Source organism: Penaeus monodon, chromosome 17, assembly GCF_015228065.2.
Source record: "Penaeus monodon isolate SGIC_2016 chromosome 17, NSTDA_Pmon_1, whole genome shotgun sequence".
NCBI lineage: Eukaryota > Metazoa > Arthropoda > Malacostraca > Decapoda > Penaeidae > Penaeus > Penaeus monodon.
In genome coordinates, this window is record NC_051402.1 from 1,796,697 (window position 1) to 1,818,152 (window position 21,456).

General features: G+C 36.5%; 1 protein-coding gene and 1 long non-coding RNA gene across 2 annotated transcripts in view; one reads left to right on the forward strand and one right to left on the reverse strand.

The window, feature by feature from the left end:
- LOC119583448 overlaps positions 1-21,456 on the forward strand; it is a 39,469-nt gene that overhangs the window by 12,424 nt on the left and 5,589 nt on the right.
- On the reverse strand, positions 9,074-11,829 carry LOC119583449. The gene is made up of 3 exons (XR_005229703.1): positions 11,722-11,829; positions 10,629-10,795; positions 9,074-9,097 (listed from the first exon to the last, which is right to left on the reverse strand). It is a non-coding gene; the product is annotated as an uncharacterized LOC119583449 (long non-coding RNA).

Below are 21,456 nucleotides of genomic sequence, written 5' to 3' on the forward strand. Positions count from 1 at the left end.
CTTGGAAAAAAAAAAAAAAAAAAAAAAAAAAAAATCGATTTATTATGAAGGGAAAAAATATCCTCGCACAGTTCAGCATGGCAGATGGGCATTAGCAGGGGCTTTATCTTTTTAAATGCCATGATCTTGCTGTTTTACTGTCATGCAATTTCTTTCGGGTTTTTGGGGACCCTTCCAGAGGAAACGTTGGAAAGGGGAAAGGTTGTCTCTTTGCTTTTCTTGTAAAGTTAGCCAGGAATGGTTAGATTTTCTTCCAAATTTTTCTATTATAATTATCATCAGGGCCCTTGGATGTAATGTTTTGTGGGATTGAAATATAATATTTTTCCAAAATTTTCTAAAAGTTTGTGTTTTTTTCGCTTTGCATTTGCAGTGAGATCTGCAAGCAACCAGTGAAAAGAGGACTCCACAGCTCGTTATGGGGTAGTTTTTTTTCTGGGGAAAAAATTATCAGCAATGGGCCTTTTTAAATTTAAAAAAATTTTTATCTTTAGAAATATTTTTGTGTTAGGAACAAATTTGTTTGTAACAATTGTATATTTTGTCATAAATTCCAAATATTTTGGGAATAAAATTTTTCCTTTGGTTAAATTTAATTTGAAAAATTAATTCGGATGCATCTTTTTTTGTTTCAGGAGGGGAAAGGGGTCTGTCGGAGAGGGGAACCTATGAGCAAAATTGCGTAAGAAATGGATTAGCCTTGGAGAAGTCTGTTCAGACTCGCACCAATGCCCTAACAGCTTTAACAACCGCTTTCCAGAAAAGGTTTGTTATTGTTCTTTTAGTAAATTTATGTGATACCCCATTCTGCATATGAATATTCTGCGTGTCAGTGGTGTCAGTCTCATGTTAGTCCTTTTTCTCTCTCTCTCCCAACTTGATTACATCCAGGGTGATGACACAATTTCTGCTTGACAACTACCAGACAATTACTGACTTAGTGGAGCGTTCATTGAGGAAGGGTCGAGGTCCCGAGCAAGTGGCTGCAGCACGTCTGGCCACGATGCTGGTTGTAAGCCTCTCACCCGTCGCTGAAGCTGAGAAGGTGTGTTTTTTTTTTCTTTCTTTCTTCTTTTTCTTTTTCTTTTTCTTTCCATGATACTGAGGTGTGGTTGTGTGGAAGCAAAAGATATATGTATATATTTTAATGGATTTTACCAACATAGAATTCATTGGTTTTATTTGATATTTCTGCTTGTATTGATATATATGTATGGACACAGATAAATCTATATTATTCCCTTTGCTCTCCGTAGGTTTTCAAGACCCTAAACCCCATTCTGACAGTGTTGGTGACAGATCCCTCTGCAGCAGTGGCAGCACGTCAAGATGGTGCATTAGCAATGGCTTTGTCATCATTCTTAGCATGCCATGATCTTGCTGATGTTACTGCTGCCATGAACACACTTCATTCTCTGTTTGCCGGATCACTTCCAAAGGTAACAGTTCATTCATGCTTATTTTATATAAGAAAATATGTTATCAGAAGAAGTGGTTATATCAGTGGTTTTCAAACCCAATATGAGGGTCCAAGGTTGCATCCAGAAAGGTTGAAATAACACAGGTTTGTATGACTTAATAATGGACATTTGTTATTCCTTTTAATGGATGGTAAAGTATATAATTTGGCTAGTATCCTTTAAGCAGAAAAGCTATTATTGATTCCAGCTTATTCAGATAATGATAACGTTTGTTTGTTATCCTTTGTAAGATATTTGCATTTGACTGGAAAAAAAAAATTAAGTAAAAAAAAAATTAGCCAGTAATTTTTTCTTTCTTCTCACCAGGGTAATGGAGAGTTACCCAACCATCCTCCAGCAGTGTCTGCTATGCATACAGCAGCCCTAAATGGTTTCTGTTTGTTGTTGTGTCTCTTGTCACCCACAACAATTTATACAATGGCTAACAAGTATGTTGTTCCCATTTATTGTTTAAAAGTGATGAAAGAATTTGACAGTTGAAAAGATTGCCCTCATGGACATGAAGTTCTATTAAGCAGTGTCAGTAAATGCTGGGTGTTAGCATGTCAGTGATATTGATAGGCCTCACTGTTTATCTCCCTTGTGTTGTCTAATTGTGGTTCCTTAACAGTTTCTAGCACTGACAGATAAATTCTGTACATCATCCTTTTGAAAGTAGTACAGTAATGATGCTTAATAAAAGGATGCTGAGCTGTCTGCAGGCTTGGGTTGACTGCGTTTATGTGATGCAATTTTTCCAGCAGGTGTTCCGCACATACCTGTACTTATTTTTATTGTAGGCACTTTGCTGTTATATGTCATTTTGCATCTTGCTGTACTAGTTGTATATGTCAACCATTTTAGCAGTTGATTTTTTCATCCTCCCTCCTTCTTTTCTTTTTCTTTATCTTTCTTTCTAATGGTTGAAATACTCATATATCTCAGGCAGTGTGATGTTATTTAGTCCCATTTATACCTTTTCTACAATATCACTGAAACTAATATGCATCTCTTTGTTTCATTGGCTTCTGGTGCTTACTGTCAGGCATTTGATCTTAGTATATAAACTGACACGGAGTAGTTTAATCTTAATAGAAAGTGGCAAAGAAAGATTAAAACCTTTTCCTTGTCATTATCATGTAAATTTCTTATCTCTCTCTCCAGATTAGTGAAGGAGATGTTTGATCTTCTGGGAAGTAGTGATTTGGATCTACGTATTCAGGCAGGTGAAGCTGTAGCTTTGATATACGAGACTGCTCGAATACATGATGAGGATTACTCCTGGAATCGAGAAGCAGATCTTTGCTCTGTTCTGAAAGGTAATTTTACCCATTATATTTATTTCAGGTTTCAGCGAAGATTTAGCTTAATTCTTGATAATAGTTTCATGGTCCATGCATCAGCATAATAAATTGTACTTTTAAAAATTGATTCTCCTAAATACTAAATGCAAATAAAAAACTCTTTAAGATGATTATCTCTTTATGTTCACTTCTGTTGCAATTATACTTGCAATTATATACAAAGTTTAGCATAGACTAATTTTAATGTAGTTTGAAGTGATAGAAAAGAAATATATTTTAGGATTGGATTCCATTCAATCCAAGACAACACACATGACATTTTAGGAGAATAAAGGTCAGCATCAAAATACAGCAAAGATGGTAGTGGTGGGGGTGGGGTGGGGGGGGTTATTGATAAACGGGGATGATAGCAAGGATAAGCTGGGGGGAAAATGATAGGTTTGAGTATAACCTGAACACATGCCAGACCCTTGGAAAAGATAGCAAATGAAAATTTAAGTCTTCCTCTCGTTCTCTTAGAATTAGCTACAGATTCCCACCGATTCCGAGCAAAAAAGGACAGGAAACAGCAGAGAGCATCTTTCAGGGATGTTGTAAGGACAGTGGAAGAAGGGGAACAGCTGTATGAAACAGTGTTTGTGGGGCCACAAAATCAACGTCAAGAATTGATCCTTGATACTTGGTCACTGAAGTGGCAGTACTCCTCATTGTGTCACATCATAGGGCAAGGGATAAGCGTTCACATTTCCTACAATATTGGGGTAAGTGAAGTCGATGTAAGAAATTGATTATTATTGTATGTTTGTATCAGTTATTGTTATCTTGTTACTTGGAGTCCCCTTAGTATCAGCAGGTATCTCAAAATATAAATGCAGATATTTGTTCCTTTGAATATATAATGTTTATAAAAAAATGTTGACCTCATGGTAAGAATTCTTGCTCAAATTTATGTAAAGCATAAATATTTTCTGTCGGTGACTTTCATATGGATATACTTAAAGCAATATAGCCTCACTCTGTCTCACAACAGGAAAAGATATGCACACAAAAGAAATAAATGAACATATAAATTCAAATTAGTGAATATTTTTTTATTTGTTTTGTTTAAGTTCAGTGTCTTGACTGCAAAATGACAAATTGGTTGCTTGATTTTATTTTGTAATATGTTCCCCACCCCACAGATACGTGACATATTTGCATTGGGACCACCACCAATCCAAATGGACCATGGAATGGCACTGCTAGCACGGAAAACCCAAAAAAGACCAAACCGGGAATCTCCAGCCAGCAAAGCTCGACAGATGGCACGCAACAAGAACCGTGACAATAGACAGGCAGCCAAAGTCTATGAAGATTAAAACTTTCTCTGTTATATTTTTGTATCAGTTTACACCAACAACTATCCATTTATTTTCAGAATGCATCTTTGTTTTCTTTTCTTTTCTTTCTTTCTTCTGCTTTTGAAGGGAGCAGTGGATTAATGTGTATACAGATGGTTTTCTTTAAGGATCACTTATTTAGTAGTTTTCTGAAGTCTGATGACCTAATGCTTGGGGACGGAGACTAATTTGTTTTTTTTGCAAATTTATGTGTGAGGAAATGGATGGAGGAATATTTGATCTCTCTACAGACGTACATAAGTGTATGTGCGTGTTTTATATACATCTGTAGTCAATACATATTATCATACACAGATATATCTGTACTTAGGTTTTTATTATTCCTTTCTGTTTTTTCACAGACATTTGTAGGTCAGCCTGTGAATAAGAAAAGCCTTGAAACAGGACTGAAATGGAATTACATTTTCTGAAGATGTAGTTTAGTTGGTTTGTAGCAAATAATACACACATGATTTTCTTTACACTCCATTTTGTTTCATTCATGCTTATTTTATATAAGAAATATGTTGATCAGAAGAAATGTTTTTCATTTCAGTCTATGGAATAGGCTAATATATACTTTAAATTCATTTATGACCATTATTTCTGTTGAAATATTCTATTGTTTTGCTGAATTGACAAATTACATAAAATTTGGAGGGATGTTTTTTGTGTGTTTGATGCTGGTTAGACTTAAGATGATCCTATCCCTGTTCAGTTGTTCTTCATTCTATTCTTGATTTGGAGGCATCTCCTGTAGTCATGGGGAAGCTTCTAAAATTTCTTGGTTTTCCCTTTCCCAGTGATTATTCAAAGGATGTTTATAGAAATATCTTGCAACTATGCCTTGCTGCTATTAATACAATATTTGCCCCTTGTGATGTAGTAAATAAATTACAAGAGCATTTATGATTATCTTTTTCCTAAGCTTTAGCCATCATTTAACCGTTAAATGGTGGGTGACATAACATCCTTGTCAGGAAGGGCAGGTGGCTATGTTCAAATCTGAGACAGTGAAATTTTGCCGGTCTAAGAGGGGCACCTGCTACTGTCTTCTGTGTAAGGGTTAGGTAAAAGATAAGAAACTGGATATGGCTGAGTGTTGTAGTTTTTACCACACAACCTAGACCCCAAAAAAGTACAAAGAATATTGATTTCACCTTGAATTTTATTCTCAGAAATTACCTTTTAGTATCTTCTATGTAGTGGAATTCTAGTTTTGAACATGAATAGGATTGCAACTGAGGTCAGTTTTGGGTAGATAATGCACAAGCTTGGGACTCGGATGAAACTGCGAGTAATCAGGACAGCTGCAGAAGAAACTTAGTGTACTTAGTGTTTTGAGACAGTGTCGAAGGATAGGGTGTGTTCACAGAAAGGCCTGTAGGAAGAATCACAAAAAAAGTTGCTCCCTCTCTAAAAGGCTATAAAAGGATGTGGGCAGAAAGAGGACAGAGTGGTTTGGAATGAGGTAGTACTGCAAGGATGAATAAGTAATAAGGAAGGAGCAGGCAGAAAATAAAGACTGTAGGAGATGGAGTAATGATTTGGAACGAATCAAGTTGACAGCAAGCATTGAGGAGAGGGTAGCAGTAGCAGTGATCAAAGGAGAGTCATTTCAGGAAACCAGAGAAGTTAATTCCAGATAGGCAGGTTGATAAAGGGGCAAGCCTTAATACCCTTAATAAAGGTATAATCTAAATTATTGGCCATGGTCTGAAATATGTGGGGAAGAGAAATAGTCTACCCGTTAGGGTCCCCAAGAAGAGTAAGGTCTAGACGGCTAACCAAGTTAAAGCCAAGGCCATTCAGCACTGACACAAAAGCTAGACTTTCATCCTTTCAGCATGTCTCTTACACCTTTGGAAGTGGACAGAAGGGTTTGGGGGAAAAAATAAAGAAAAGGAAAGGGGAAGAACATCATACCATGCAAAATCAGTCGAGTTGAAGGCCGAGGCCCATGGAAGGGATGATCCCCAGCTCCCTCACGTTAACAACAGGGGGCTGATACTATGTGCTATAAGTTTGGTAATTCTTCACACAATGTGATATAGTTAAGAGCAGACCTGAGCTAGTTCATATCCCATTTGTTTCTGATATAAAAACTATTATTTTTCCCCCCTGAAAGAAACTGATTTTTGCACTTTTGTATTCTAAGTCTCAAATAATTGGAAAGAATTAGGTTTTTGTATAATTATTTGTACCATTTTCCCAGGTTTCTCCTGGTTTCTTACATCTACCTTGTTCTCTCTACAGAATTACATTACTATTTTCACTACGACACATCATCAATGTTTTTATTTGAAGTAAAAATCTTTAAAAGATGTAAGCAAATTTAATGAAAACCTTTCTAAGATTATTTCATACGATTGAAAAATAAAGCACTGTATTTTTTAAGAATTAATAGCATCACAGAAAGTATAAGAAAAACTCAACAACAAGTTTTATCTTTATACAGGTGAAATTGCATTTATTTTATAGTTGTATCAAGAAAATATTTCCTCTTTTTTTTACAAAATATTTAATTTTGTTCACATGGAAAAGATAAATATAATTACCTACATTTTATTAACAAACAGTTTAAAAAGAACATCACTCTAATCTGGCTTTCAAATAATTTAAGCATACCTTTTTTTGGGCCACCAGAAGGCATAAGAATTAAAAAGGACCTGTTCTATGCCATCTCTAGTGTCAGTATACAAAAACTGAAACTATTTTTAACCAAGCAAATGGATACATTTCAAAGCTGCTGCTGTTTTTCCTTCAACCTAAAGTACATTGATTATATGGCTGATAAGCAACGAATTTTATACTTTCTACTTTAGTCTGTAACTAGAAAATAAAAAGCCTAAAACTCTGTAAAAAATTTCTCAGAAATTTTATTTTACATACATCACTTCTAGGTTATATATTTGTGTTAGCCTATTTACAGAATTTTGGTGGGAAACTCCCCAGTAAATATTTTAGAACTCTGGCTTGGGATCTGACTGCATCTGTTGCATCATCTGAAAAAAGACAAATATTATCATAATTATATTATACTTAAAAAAAAGAGAGAAATTTTTTTAATCATATACATCTAAACAGCATATGTATACAAAGCTACCGTTATTTTTTTTAAATAAAAAGGAAAAAATTATATGGCCCAGTGTTTCATTACATCATCCAAAATGATCACATGTATGCACACTTCTGACATCATTAAAAAATCTGATAAAATAAGTTCTAAGCATTAATCAATATAACTGCTTATTTTTTCCTTTTTAAATTTCAATACAAATTAACATGGTTTAAAAAATAACAGAAAAATAAGTAAAAATGCTGATAAAAAACAAATCCTCTAAAAATTTCCACCAACTTACCGAAGTTATTTTAACTTAAGCTATTTGGGGTGAGCTGCGACAGCTGCGTAGCATGGACTTAAGGCGTGGTTCCTTCTGTGGGGTTTCACCTTCTCCTGGCTTGGCTGTTAGATATGGGTGTTCTAACAACTCTGAATGCTGGGACGTTTTCGCTGATCAAATTGCAAGAAAAGCTGCAACACCTCTAACAAGAGTTTATTCTAAATTTCAGGGAAGTTTATTGTAGTAGTAGGATCAGAGATTGCTGACAGCTTTTGTAGGGGGTTGCGTTATATGCTGGAAGGGTGTACGGCCATATACCAAATTATACAAAATACAACCTAATGACCAAACATCCGACTTCACACCAATCTGAAAAGAAAAAATAATATTAAGTCAGTGAATGAGTATGAGAGAGAGAGAGAGAGAGAGGGGAGAGAGAGAGAGAGGAGAGAGAGAAAAGAGTGAAAGGAGAGAGAGGGGAGAGAGAAGAGAGGAAAGGAGAGAAAAAGAAAAGAGAGAAGGAGGTGGGGGGGGGGGAGAAGGGTGGAAAGAGGGAGGGGGATTGACAGAGGAAGTGAAAGATATTCTTCATAAATTGCATGTCACAGAACCTGATATAAAATAAAGGAAAAAATTTTGTTTTTCTACAAATCTTTTATCACCATACTCTATACAGCAATGCATGCCCCAATATGCAAACTAATCCTTCACAGTTTTCAATAACAGAAAAGATGGAATATCTAAGCCACAAAACATGACAACATGATAAAAAGTAAACTACACAGAACCATGAATTACTGAAAATCAGGTGAATGAGACAAAGATGTTAGGTGCTGCATGAGCCCAGCAGGATAAAGACATCCCTGTTTGTCCACCACAAAATTTCCAAATCATATTAATACTCTTACAATATCAGGAAAAAAAAAAGAAAATAATATTAAAAGAGAATCAAATACCTTAATAGTTGGACGGTCTCCAGAAGACCATGATGATTGGACCTGAATGCACACCCAACAAGGATTTGGGCTCAATAATTAAAGGTTCCAGCCTGATAAAACAAGTAGAGTCAACATTAGTCCATGTGCAATTTCCATATGTAAACAAGATATTCATGTTTTTATATATAAATATATCTAAAATGTGTATGCCTGTGTGCATATTTATGTATGTAGTAAAGATATGCAGAGGAATATAAACGGGTAGACAGGTATATTCCTGAAATTTTTATAAAATTACTCTTAATACTACTAAGACGTCAATGTTAAGGGCAGCAGTTCTCAAGTTGTATGATGTGACAACCAGTGTGTAGAAACTGCCCCACAAGTGTCATATTTCTTGATATAAAGTCGTCTTTGAAATTATTGCTTTTACTGTGAAACTGTAGGAAGTTCAGATAAGTCAAACAAATCTATTTGCAAATTTTTATAGCTTTTAACCCCCCGTTCATTTGGCATACCCGGTTTGTACTCAAATAATGATGCCTTACCTGACTATCCTTGATCACACTAGTCATATCTTGTTGAATGGAGGATGCAATACCAAAGTCAATCAGCTTAACAGTCTCAATTACAAGCAGAAAGTTGGGAGCTTAAGGTCTGAGTGAATGATACCTGGAAAAAAATATTGTGGACATCAACCAAGTTGATACATCCAAAGGAATGCACTAGAGTAGCAATTCACATCCAGCATTTACCAGCATCTGGGATATGATAAAAAAAAGGTTAGCTCACATTTATATTTATCTATTTTGTAATTAAATTACACTCCAATGAAACACAAAGTTGGTGGCAACAGCATGTCAAATATATCTTAAAGGTCCCCTGTGGGGGCACAGGTGATGGGAATCAAAGTCACATTCTTTCAATATAGGTAACCCGCTGCCATGGAATATACCAACCCTTAAACTTAAACAGGTCAAAATCATATATCTTTCCAGGGGAGTGGAGTTGGTACTCAAAACACCCTACTCTGACTCCTTGATTTCTTGTGTATCCAACTCAACCCCTTGGTAAAAATAAATAATAATAATAATAATAATTTAAAAAATACAAGCTACCTTTAATCTCATGTCTTTAGAGGTTTGAGTCACAAGGTTATAGCTATGCTATTGTGTCCTTTTTATTGTATATTCTTTAGGGAAGGGGGGATTTATTATGCTTTAAAAATTACATATAGGAAAATTTTATGATTTTTTAAATCTCTCATTGGAAATGGGCTGCAATATGTTTAAAAAATTGAATTTTGCAAAAATATGTTGAGGGAGGAGTCCGAAAAATTTTTTTGGAATCGACTCCAGCACACCAAATTCCTCCGACTCTGACCCAACGCCCTGACATCTACTACATTCATGCAGAAGAAATTTGAAATTTTGATTGATTAAGCCCTTGCCATGAAACCCTCCACATGAAAAAATTTGGCTAAAGGCTGGGTGACATGATATGTTACCATGAAAAAATCTGGCAGAGGTTGCAGGGAAGCAATATGCCATCATGAGAATTTCCCCTGAAAGGGGATGGGTGAGGAGGGTGATTAGACTCAATGGGCTCTTGCATTGTCCATCAGTTAACGAGTGTAGAATGTACCCCTGTGACCATGACTGGAAGAGCATCGCTCCACAGAGGTCACTCTTTCCTCTATCATCAGCTGCCCCACCTCTTTTTAAATTAATACTATGTATAAAATGCAAATTATTATAATATATGCCAAGTGCACCCAAAAAAAAACCTCTACACCCCCATTTCCCCAAAAGGAATCCTAAAAAAACCTCCAATCGTTGGTCACACCATAGCAAAACCGTCACTTTCTCTCCTCTCCCTACTCCTCTTGGTCTATCAGTCTGTCTGTCTCTGTCTATTTCTAACATTTTCCCACTTTTACATGATTGCTAAATAATTCTATGACATACAAGCACAAGACATACAGTATATTTTCTATCTCAGTATAAGCTTTACAAATAATAAAAAATCAAAATTGGCCTCTCTCAAACTTTGACAGCTGGTGGCTCACTAGACTCTGGATCTAACTTTTTTTTTTTTTTTTTTTTTATTATTATTATTCCATCAGGCTATTAAATGGTAGGTCAATTATTCTAGCCAGTAAATATAATATTACATAAAATACTGACAGGAACTAAACACTAACCTTCCTGGTGGATTGCCTGTACAGCCAACAGCATGCCTTGCCAGTAATGCTGGATTGTAAATGGTGAGATCGGTTTGGCATTTTTGCCTCGAGCGCTATTCAAGATGGATGCCAGGTCCCTGTTTCCCTTTTCCATTACTAGTTTCAAGTAAATATCACTAAGTTCACTGAAAAAAGGAAAATGAAAAAATATTTCAATACATTCAATCAAATAATATTCTTCAAGGCCCCTAGAAAGGACACTATATGCAGTTATTCAACTTTTTGTGGTAAAACAATGAGAATAGTAAAGCCCAATCTGCTCTCAAACTTCAAGTACTTATGCATCTAGGCTTTTAAACCCTGACAGGTAAGCAATGGAATTTACTAGTTACTTCCCACTTAAGATTCTAAAGAATGAAATTTAGTGGAGCCCTTTAAAGTATCTATATTTTGACTTGTGCTGGAATACCTTTAAGGTTTCTTAAGGTTGTTAATATTTTTTAATGGTTTTGTAGTATATTTATGTGATAGGTTTGGGATTGAGTTGATGGAGACCTCATTCCTATCATAATAGAAGAAAATAGTGTTAACTGTGAAATAGAAACTCAGCATTTGTGAACTTGGGCCATTCTTACTGTATTTGTTTCATGAAATACATAAAAAAATAAAAGAAATAATGAAGATGTATTCACAGTCAGACACCCAAGCAATGTTAGACATTGAAATCAAAGAAATTTTTCCACGTTTTTCTTGTGTTCCAGGTGACAGCCACTCTTGCCTGTTTTCCTTATCAACACCACACTTGGTCAATAAATAAGTTTTAGGTCTATATTACATACTTGACAGATACTCTTTAACAATGCTGTGCAAAAACTACAGGCCACAAAAATACTGTATTGCACATAAAAAATGATTGGATTGCCCTGCAGCTGAATGCAAGCAATAAGACTGGCCCAAGGTGTTAGTAAACTCTCTAATAACTGCAAAATTCAGATTACCAGTCTAATGCTTTCCCCTAAGCATTGCAAATAAGAGAGAAATTACTGTTTGTTGTAAGACAAGGAGAGACATATTTTTTTGGTTATCTTAATCTAGAACACTTCATACTTACTAGTCATACAGCTGAATAACCTTATCAACCACTGCAGTCTATGAAGTATGTCTATTTCATTCTTGTAAGAGTGAAGAGTGGCTTCATCTACACCCTCAAGTCAACAACTTTAATTGCCTTCACTTTCGAGTGTAAAGATCCCGTACCTGTATAGAGATACTCAATTTAGTAATTCAACATTACAAAAATATATGAATAAAATGGAAAAAGGAACTCATGTCTGGTACATTATACATAAGTAATCACTTATCAAATATTTACTATCCCTACAGCCCTATATACATCTTGAATCTCTTTTCTTTCTAAACCCCTTTGTAAAATCTTCAAAATAACCCCATGACAATGCAAGACAATGTCCAGAAATATATTCATTGCATTCTACTTTTTCACCTACTAAAATAAACTGAAAAGTGTTAACAAGAAAGAAATATAACCGAGTGTCACATCCTACCTCATACACTTTACTGGATCCGCCTCCCCCAACAACCCCAGTTTCAGATATTCCTGATCTTTGACAACAATGTGATCCATGTGCGCATCTTTTGTTTGGATGAGGGAGTTGGAGGCATTGCTCTGAGCATCTGGCCTGATGGAGTCTGGAACTGCCTAGGTTGTGTTCTATTGATGACTGGTGTTTCTTTGGACTTCATCTCTACTGGGGAAAAGAGGGACTTTATTCTTAGTGGTGGTCCCTTGAGGCATTGGGTTGGCTGGTCTGTGAGCCTTTTGATATTTTTGGCTGTCTATACTCATCAGCAGAAACTGGAATGAGAGGGACACCACAGACTGGGCTGCATTAGGTGCACCTGGGAAACACCACTCTGTTGGGGCACTTTTGAGGAATGCTTTGGATGCATTGAATCCGTACCGTCTTTTGCTAATCTGCACGTGGGTTGATCTCTTCATTGCTTACATTCCTGTGAGGAGCTACTGGCACTTCCTTATTTTGCTGAGCCTCTGACTTCTGAGATAACTCACTATATCCTGTAGTAGATAATGGTCTAGGTGTTGCTGTAATGCTTGACATTAAATAAGCTTTTTGGGAGGAGCTGAACTCTGTGTCACATGTCCAATGCAGCATCTGGGGAAACCTTTGAGTGTGAACTAGACAGTGGCAAAGGTGGTCTGTGGAATGTTTTTTTTTATTTGGTGTTTGACTGCATTTTGCAAATAAGGACTTCTGTGAGAAAATTCAAAAGATCAGAATTTTTAACAACTTTTTTTATCAATACTTTTTAAATGTTTACTTTTAATTTTTTCCCTTTTTAGAAAATACAGGCGTGTTTTGGGGGGGTAAAAGCCCCTTTCCCCCAATGCCCTTTACTGTGTCTCCCGTGTTGCTAACCCTTTAAAAATATATTCCCTTTTGAAGCTTTTTTTTCCTCCCCGATTTAAAAATCCCCCCCGAAGCAAAAATTTGGTATTTTGTTTTTTTGATACCTTTTCTTTTGATGATTTTTTTCCCGTTTTGGGTTTTTGAACACTGGGTTTTAAAGGGATTATACCTTTTTCCCCCCAGAGTTTGGGCAACTAAAAAATTGGGTTATATTTTCTTTATTTGCATTTTTTACTTGGGGTTTCAGAAAAATTCCTTTGTCTACTTGCAGCAGGCTTTCCCCCATTTCTGCAGCTGTCCCCTCCCCGTTCACCTTTTAAAAAATATATTTTCCCTCATTTCCCGGGGGGAAAAAACAGACCGAAAAAATTTTTCTTGAAGGGCACTGATCGTGATGTCCCACCCCTAGTTACTGGGATTTTAAATTCTCTCTTTGGGGGGAGACTCTTCCTGAGATTTTTTTTGAAATTTTTTTCTGTATTTTCCCTGACAATTTCTACCTTCATCAAAACCTGCCTTGTCCTTCCCATGTAGTAGAGAATGCGTTCCCTTTGTTTTTGCCTGCCCTTTTAAAAAATGTAAAAAATTAAAAACAAAAAATTCATTTCTCTTTTAACCCAATCTAAAACCCTTTAAAAATGGCAATTTACATTTATATTATAAAAACAAGCCAGTGACAGATCAATACAAAATTTATTAATATCCCGTCCCCGACATTGGAATAGCTAGGTAGAAAACCCAACCCGTTTAGAAAAATAAAAGCTTTGGGATGTGTTAGAGTCTATGTACTTAAAAATTTAAGGAAAAAAAAAAACCCGAATGAAGAAAAAAAGAAAAAAGAAAGAAAGAAAAGAAATCATGGAAAAAAAAAAAAGAAAAAAAAAGAAAAAAAATAAAAAAAACACTACAAAAAAAGGGGCCCCTTTAAAAAAATAAAAATTTCTACCTTTTGGGAGGTCTCCCCCTCGTTTTTTGAATGAAAATTGTTCTCCGTGGTGGACGGGAGGCAGCGATAATTTTTATTTTCCCAAAATTGCGTTTACATAAAAACTAATCAATTCTCTAAACAAAAAAAATGAAAATGCAAAAAAAATCTGGCCTTTTATCCCTCCCAAAGAGAAAAAATTCTTTTTGTATAATTACAATTTCTAAAAACCCACATCCTCTTACTCTTGAGCCTGAGGAAAGGACATCTTCCCGTCGGACCTTAAAGCCACTTTCCTCCTCCCCCTCCATTTTGAAGAATTTTAAAAACTGTAATTTCAAGAAAAAATGAAAATCATTCATGGGACACCCCCACACAGAGGCCAAAAAATCAAAAAACTACTCGGGGGGGAGTGTTACAGGACCAATCTAACATCAGAGCTGCCTGATCTTGTTCATGCTAGTTGTTTTACTTTCAGTGGAAAATTTGGGGGGGGGTGTCAATTCCTATTTCCCCCTCAGATCCTCCAACCAACCCTTTCCCCCAGGGAAAAGGAGTGTCCAAAAAAATAAGACGTTTCCCCCCCTATTTAAAAATGTTTTTAAAAATAGTACTTACTGTAAATTTCTTAGTTAAAAACATTTTGGGTTTTTTTTAAAACCCGGGATTTTTGGGGGAGAGAGAGAGAGAGAGGAAGGGGGGAGAGAGGGGGAGAAAAGGGGAGAGAGAAAAGAGAGAGAAAAGAGAGAGAAAAGAAGAGAGAAAAGAGAGAGAGAGAGAAAAGAGAGAGGAAAAAGAGAGAGAGAAAAGAAAAAAAGAGAGAAAAGGAAAAAAAGAGAGAAAAGAGAAAAAAAGGGGAGAAAAGAAAAGAGAGAAAAAAGAAAAAAAAAAAAAAAAAAAAAAAAAAAAAAAAAAAAGAGAAGAGAAAGAAAAAAGGGGGAGGGGGAAAAGAGGGGAAAAGGGGAGAGAGAGAGAGAGAGAGAGAGACAAGAGAGAGATAAAAAGAGAGAGAGAGAGAAAAAAGAAAGGAAAAGGGGAGAAAGAATGAGAAAGGAGAGAAAAAAGGGGAGGAAAAAAAAAAAAGAAAAAAAGAAAAAAGAAGAGAGGAGAAGAGAAAGGGGGAGAAAGAGGAAGAGTGAGAGGAAAAAAGGAGAAGAGAGAAAAAAAGAAAAAAGAAAAAGAAAAAGGAAAAAAGAAAAAGAGGAGGGATGAGAAAAAAAAAAAAAAAAGAGAGAAAAGAGAAAAAGAGAAAAAGAGAGAGAGAGAGGAGAGAGAGAGAGAGAGAGAGAGAAAATGAGAGAAAGAGAGAGGGGAGAAAAGAGAGAAAAAGAGAGAAAAAGAGGAAAAAGAGAGAGAAGAGAGAGAGAAGAGAGGAGGAGAGAGGGGAGAAAAAGAGAGGGAGAGAGAGAGAGAGAAAGGGGAAAGGAGAGAGAGAGAAAAGAGTGAAAGAGAGAGGAAGAGAGAAGGGAAAGGGGAAAAGAAAAGAAAAAAGAAAAAGGAAAGAGGAAAAAAAGAGGGGGGGGAAGGGGGGAAGAAGGAAAGAGGGAGAAGGAAAGAGAGGAGAAAAAGAGAGAGGGGGAAAAAAGGGGGTTGGGGTGGGGGGAAAAATCAAGGGGGAGAAAAGAGAGAAAGAGAGAAAGAAAAAGAAAAAAAGAAAAAGAAAAAGAAAAAGAGAAAGACGGGAGAGAAGAAGGAAAGAGAAAGAGAGAAAGAGAAGAAAGAAAGAAAGAAAGAAAAAGAAGGGGAAAGGGAAAAAGAGAAAAAGAAAAAAAGGAGGGAAAAAAAAAGGAAAGGAAGAAAAGAAAAAAAAAAAGGGAAAAAAAAGGAAAAAAAAGAAGGAGAGTAGGAAAACAGGAAAAGAAAGAGAGAAAGGGAGAGGAACGAGAGAGAAAAGAGAGGGAGAGAGAGAGAGAGAGAGAGATAAGAGAGAGAGAAAGAAAAAACGAATGTACAGAGAGAGAGAGAGAGAGAGAGAGAGAGAGAGAAAAGAATGATGAAGAGAAAAAGAGAAGGGGGAAAAAGAGAGAAGAGAGGGAGGAGGGGAAGAAAATGAGAGAGAAAAGGGGGAGAGAGAGGAAGAGGGAGGAGGAAGGGAAAGGGGGAAAAAAGGGGGGAGGAGTGAAACGGAAATAAAAGAAAAAGAAAAAGAGGAGAGAGAAAGGGAAAAGAGGGAGAGAGAGGGGAGAGAGGAGAGAGAGGGGGAAGGAGAGAAGAGAGAGAGAGAGAGAGAGGAGGAGGGAGGAAGGAAAAAAAAGGGAAAAAGAGAAAAAAAGGAAAAAGGAAAGAAAGAAAGGGGGAGAAGGAAAAAAAGAGAAAGAGAGAGAGAATTTTTAAAAAGGAGGAGGAAAAAGAAAGTTTAAGAGAGAGAAAAAAGAAAAAGAAGAAAAAACAAAAGGAGAGGAAAAAAGAGAGAGAGAGAGAGAGAGAGATGGAGAGAGGAGGAGGGAGAGAGAGTAAGAGAAATTGGGGGGGGTAAAAGGGGGGGAAAAGGGGAGGGGGGGAGGGAGGAGGAGGAGGAGGAGTGAGGGGGAGGAGGAGTGAGGAGGAAGGGAGGAGGAGGAGGAGGGGGGGAAGGAGGGAAGGGGGGAGAGAGAGAGAGAGGGGGGGGGAGAGAAGGGGGGGGAAAAAAAAGGGGGGAAAGTGAAAAGAAAGGGGGGGGGGGAAAAGAAAAGGAGGGGAAAGAAATAAAGAGAAAAAGAAGGAAAAAAAGGAAAAGAGGAGCCGGGAGGGTGCTAGAGGAAAAGCCCCATTTTTATGGAACAAGGGGAAAAAAAGGGGGGGAGGGGGGGGGGGGGGAGAGTTAAAAAGGGAAAAAAGGAAAGAAGAGGAAAGAATTAAAAAGAAAAGGGAAAAAAAAAAAAAAAGGAAAAGGGAAAAAGGAAGGAAAGAAAGGTTTTTTTGAAAAGAAGAAATTTAGGGGGGGAAAGGGTTTTTTTCTTAAGGGAAAAAAGTTAAAAAAAAAAAAAGAAAAAGAGAAGAGGAAAAGGGAGAGAAGGGGAAAAGGGAAAGGGGAAAAATGGAAAAAAAGGAAAGGAAAAAAAGGAAAAAGAAGGAGGTTTTAAAAAGAAAAAAAAAGGGAAGAAAAAAGAAAAAGAAAATTTTTAAAAAAAAATAGAAAAAAAAAGGGGGAAAGGAAAAAAGAAAAAAAAAAGAAAGAAGGGGAACAAAGGAAAAAATTTTTGGGGGAAAAAAAAAAAAGGGAAAAAGGAAAAAAGAAAAAAAAAAAAAAATAGATAAGAGGAAAAAGGCAGAAAGGGTAAAAATAGTGAAAGAAGGTAAAAGATTTTGAAAAGGAGAAAAAAGAAAAAAAAAAAAAAAAAAACGAAAAAAAAAAAAAGAAGGGAAAAGGAGAAAGGGAAAATTTCCCATAAACCCCTCGCCTTGTAATCCCCGAAAGCAAGCCCAGTCCGAAACTTAGCTATGACATAGTTTCTAAATCATTTCACAATTATAATAAAGGGATAATATGGGTTTAAAGCCAAGCTGATCAGGCTTTTTTGCCAAAAATCTGATTTTTTCTTCCCCATGAGGATCTAGCTTTAAAATTCTTAAGTAATACTATACGTTATGGCAAAAACCCAAAAAAGAAGCCTGTGAAAGGTTTTGCCGGCAACGTTGCTTTGTTTACAAATGTGTGTAAAAAAAAAGAATGAAACTCTGTGACAGTGAGAATGTGTACAGAATAGATTGTGGTTTGTACAAAGAACAAAAAAAATCCCTTTTTGTGTAAAAACCTTTAAGTATATGAAATTTTTCTACAAACAATCTATCACGAAACATACAAAAGGGGTGTGGCCTCACAGTCGTTTAAACAATTTTTCTTTTTTAATTTAATTAAAAAAAGCAATGAGCCCCGCAAAAATTACAAAAAAAAATGTTTTAAAAAAAAAATATACCCCAAAGCTATAAAAGGTAAAATTTTATAAAATTTTAAACCCAAAAAAAAATATATTTGTTTCTCTTCGCCTATAAAAATTTTGGGGTTTCTGTCAGCCGATAATTACCTCACTTTTGTCAGATTTGAGAATTTTTATTTCAAATTTATTTTTGGCGATTATCAATCCCCGAAAAAAAAAAAAAAAATAAAAAATGATTACAATTTAAAAAAAAAAAAATGGAAAATAGACAATAAGTACAAATAAAAAATTTACCCCCCCAAAAAATACTCGCCTTGCACATCCCCCCCCAACCCCCCAAAGGGAAAATTTAAAAAATTACAAAAAATTAAATGGAGAAAACGCAGGTCACTTTAAACTAAAGGGGAAATGCACGCACTCTCGTTTTTCCCGCCTTCCCCCAGTCCCGGCCTTCAACAGACGCTCCCCCACTCCCGGTCATTCCCTGTTCTAATTTCCTGGACTTAGGTTAAAAAAAGGTACTAGACTTTCTCACCAGAAGATAAAAGTTTTTAAAAAGCCCCGCATCACGTTTCACACAATTTTAAATCTTCAAAAAATTGGCCGATGCGCGACGCATTGGTCGGTGGAGGAGGGCCCCTCATTTGGGCGAAGGGGGAAAACCTCGTCCGTATTGGTTCAAAAAGCGGCTTTCCCCCTTTTAGACAGGGAACGTATTGGTTAGGCTCTTCCTCGAAAAAAATATGTAAATCTGTTCTTATTTTCGAGGAGCCGAGAGGCGCATGCTAAAAGAAATTTGGGGTTGCGTTTAATATGTAAGCTGTGAACAAAATGGGTTACTTTCTTTATTTGATGCACGTGATGTATGAAAAAAATTGTCGTTTAGATAAAAGGGGGTTTATTCACTTTTTTGTTAGTAACAAAAACCTCTCTCTCTCTTCTCTCTCTCTCTCTCTCTCTTTTTCCTCTCTCTCTCTCCCTCTCTCTCTCTCTCTCTCTCCCCCTCTCTCTCTCCTCTTTTTTTTTTTTTTTTTTTTTTTTTTTTTTTTTTTTTAATTATATTATTAATATATAATTATATATTAAATAACATATATTAATATATATATATTAATTTATATATATATATGTAAATATATATTATATTATATATATATATATATTTTATATTATATTATTATATATATATATATATATATTAATATATTTTATATTATAAATTTTATTATATATATATATATATATATATAATTAATATATGACAGAAAAACCACAATGCAAAAATAGATTACTAAAATAGGCTACAGTTTTGAAACCACCTGGATTTCCCTCATTAGGAAAGGAAACCAGGTGTTTTTAAAAAAATTTGTTTCATTTTCAATAAATCTAGTTTTTATTGGTTTTTTTTTTACCATATAATAATATATAAATATATATATATATAGATATATTATTATATAAATTATATATATTTATTTTTATATAATTTATTATATAATAATTATATAATATATATTATAATTATAATATATATATATAACACACACCACACACCAAAACACACAAAAAAAAAAAAAAAAAAAAAAAAAAAAAAAAAAAAAAAAAAAAAAAATATATATATATAATTATATATAATTATTATATATATATATATATAAAATAAAATATTTATATATATTATTTATTATATATTTTTTCTTCCTTTTCCCTTTCCCCTTTCCCCTTTGTGTGGGGGTGGGGGGGGGGGGGGGGGGTGTGCGGCGTCGGGCGGCGTGTGTGTGTGTGTTTTTTGTTTTTTGTGTGTGTGTGTGGGTTTGGTGTGTGTGTGTGTGGGGTGTTTTGGTGTGTGTGTGTGTGTTTTTTTTGTGGGTGGTGTGTGTGTGTTGTGTGTGCGTGTGTTTGGTGTGTGTGGTGTGTTGGGGGTGGTGTGTTGTGTGTGTGGGGTGTGTGTGGGGGGGGGTTTTTTTTGTGTTTTTTGGGGGTTTGGGGGGGGGGGGGGGGGGGGGCCCCTGCCTGGTCGACTTTCCCTTTAAATTGTGCCACAGAAAGTCTCGTCTCCCTGCGACCGGAGTCATGGTGGGGGGCCCCTGGAGGCTGAGCGATCGGGGGCCGGGGAAATTCTGGGGGAAAGGGGACTCACACTTTTCCTTCCTTTTTTCCGCCTAAACCCCTTTTTAAAGTTTCCTGGGATCCCTGCAACCCTCCCTCGGAAAAGCTAGATTATATCCCTTTCAAAATATTTGCTGTACAATTTTACTTGTGAGGCCCTTTTTACTTTTCGTGACATTAAAATTCGGTCTGACACCCCAGATAAAAAGCCCCCCTTTAAGGGCAAAGGGATCTTGTCCGACACATCATTTCTCTCCTGACAGGATGACCCATTTGATTGACTTACCAGCGTCAAGTGGGAGGGGGAGACTCACCCCTTGGGTTTCCGGGCCTTTTAAAAGTTTTAGGTCAGGTTTTTAAATTTCCCCCTTCAGAGGGGGGAGGCTTTGACGTTTTGGGCTCCCTTTGCTGGTTGGCCTGTTTTACTTTACTAAGCGGACTAGGCCTTTTTGGGCTATACCTGGGGGCTCTGCTTTTTTTGGGCTTCGTCCGTGGGGTCGGTCGCGTTGAAGAGGAAGAAGGGCGGGTTCCCATATCAGCCTCCTATCCCCCCGGGCTGCGACTGTCCTGGTCATTGCTGTCAAGGCGATCCTACATTTTTCCCCTCCCGTCACTCGCGCTCCATAAAAGTTTTTTCTACTTAGGAATAATAGCATCAGCTAGAGGTTCAGTCCCTCTCGCAAAAAGGACTATTCCCCTTGGAGAGGACCCTTCCGGGCTGTTTTTTTTTTTGATACTCCAAGGACCGGCATCTCTGTTTTTGTCGTCCCCCTGATGGGGGGTATGATTGGGAAAGGGGGGTTTTTTTACTCTAGGAAGTGTAGGAAATGGGAAAATCCTGGGATAGCGGGAACAGTGTCAGTCATTTTTTTTTTACAGCCCCCTGTCACCTGAGAGCTGCCCCCTTCCGACGGAGCGGCCAGGCTTAAAAGAGCCCTTTGGCACGGTTTCAGAATTTTTCCCTTTGTTCCTCTTGCTTTTCCTTTTGTGCCTTAGGCACCTCAGGTTGTGTCTTATACGAACAGCGTTGGGCATGCCCTTAAAGATGCCCTTTGGGCCCCTTTTTGGCTTTTGAAGCACAAATAGCGACAAAAAAGTTGGGAGGCTTACGAGCCCAATTTTTTTGTCATGGGATCTGTACTTGCTTGGGGTTCCTTTCCATTTTCTACAAAACCCCCCGCAGCCCGGGGGTGAGATGTGTCCCCTTTTAAATATCGGGAATGGAAGGGAAAAAAAAAAATTAACTCTCCCTTTTATTGGTCATGCTGTTTTTACGCACTTTTCTTCATCAAGGAGTTCTTTTTTTTCCTTAAGAAAATACCTTTAGAGTTGCCCCCACTTGACAAAACTGGATCATCTATCAGATTTTTCTCTGCATCTCAAAACTTGACCCATGGTAAACTTTTCAAAACTTTGTTTATCGGGAATCCTGAACTGTGGTCAGTGGCCAGAGGGTTTAATCCCAACCCCCCCCCCCGAGTATTGCCGACTTTTGCTAGGTTTTTTTT